This window comes from Babylonia areolata, chromosome 4 (genome assembly GCF_041734735.1).
Source record: "Babylonia areolata isolate BAREFJ2019XMU chromosome 4, ASM4173473v1, whole genome shotgun sequence".
NCBI classification, from domain to species: Eukaryota; Metazoa; Mollusca; class Gastropoda; order Neogastropoda; family Buccinidae; genus Babylonia; species Babylonia areolata.
The window spans coordinates 55,245,856-55,247,774 of NC_134879.1; positions in this window are offsets into that span (position 1 = coordinate 55,245,856).

Below are 1,919 nucleotides of genomic sequence, written 5' to 3' on the forward strand. Positions count from 1 at the left end.
GAGGAAGGAAGGAAGCGGGGGAGGAGGGGGGGGGGGGTGAGGGGAAGATGGGAGGGGGTCGGTGGGGTTAACACTGCAGGGTTTTGGGCAACTTCATAGCTTTGCAGTGATGTCTGGAAGTTAGATGGAGATTCTGCCTGTCATCATCATCATCATCATCATCATCGTTGTCGTTCGTCTTCGTTATTCACACACACACACACACACACACACACACACACGTAAGCTCACACACAAACGCGCGCGCGCGCGCGCACGCACACACACACACACACACACACACACACACACACGTAAGCTCACACACACACACACACACACACACACACACACACACACACACACACACACACACACACACACACGTAAGCTCACACACACACACACACACACGTAAGCTCACACACACACGCGCGCACGCGCGCGCACACACACACGCGCGCGCGCGCACACACACACACTACTACTACTACTATTACTGTGCATCAGTAGTCTGTACTTACAGCTGTATGCACTGTCACCGAAGTGCACTACATACACCACACTATAGCATTCAGCATTCCTTGACTCCACTGGTGAACAACAATGAGCTCTGAATGGTTTATTGATTTGGCTTTGTGTGTTCGTGACAACAGCAGTGGGGACTCACGTGTTAACATCCATTTTGCAGAGAGAGAGAGAGAGAGAGAGTCCTGAGTCTTGAGTCTTGAAATGTCTGTTGATTTGGCCTTTGACCCGTATCAACAGAGGTTAACACATCTGGAGGTGTGGAATGAAAATAACACACTGAGTAATGATCGATAATTTACGTATTTCTGTTTTGAAAAGCTTGGTAAATATAAGTGGCGAGAAGTGTTTGAACAGTTTTTGTTTTTGTTAGCAAGTAATAGCGTTGAAGTTGGAAGGACGATTGAAATACTTCTTTGCAATATACAGCTCCCTAAGTTCACAGTATTTTGGACCAACTTCTGTTTCTCTGTGATATCTGCAAAATGGACAATCAAATTTTCTTTCACAAACATTGTCTGTGAAACGTAGTTGTGTATTTTTAATGGTGATACTCCTAATCTCAGACGAGTTAAACTATTCTAATTCTAATATGTTTTAAGATGTTTAAATACGGCGCTGAAGCTAAAGATGAGATGGATGAGCAATAGAATGAGAATCTGTCATTTGAATTTATGCTGTTTACCCATTCATGTTTATAGGACCTTACCATACGTTCCATAAATTCAACCAAAAACCATTTTTCATCACCTACTCCCTGATTCCTACAAACTTCTTCGAAACCATGATAATACAATGTATAACAAATGGAAGAGGTCCACGTTTTCTTATTTTGTTCATGTAGGTATAGAAGCATTTTGCATGCTTTAAATGGCAAACGATGGGTAGGCATCATGACAACACGTAACCAGTATTTCAAACACTTAGTGTACATATTCACATATAATTGGTAGCGTCCTGTCTCGCCATAAACTAAAAGGTTTGGCGTTTTGGTGGTGACGTTCAAAAATCTTTTCAATACAAACAGATGCACCCTTTCTATGACTGTGAGATCGTTATCAATACCCCAAACTTCTGCATCGTAACTCAACATACGCTGGATCTTTGCAGCAAACAGTTTTAAGAACACAGAAAAGAAATTTCATTATCCTAATTGAGAGACAGAGAGAGAGAGAGGAGAAAGAGAGAGAGAGGGGGGAGAAAGAGAGAGACACTGACACTGACACTGACAGGTTTAATTGTGAAGGCCACAGGCCCATACACAAAGGGGTGGGGGATACAATGGGGCAATTCAACATGCAGAAAGCATACATTAAAAAAAAAAAAATCGCTCTTCACACACACACACACACACACACACACACACACACACACACACACACACACACACACAAAAGAAATTGCTCTTCATT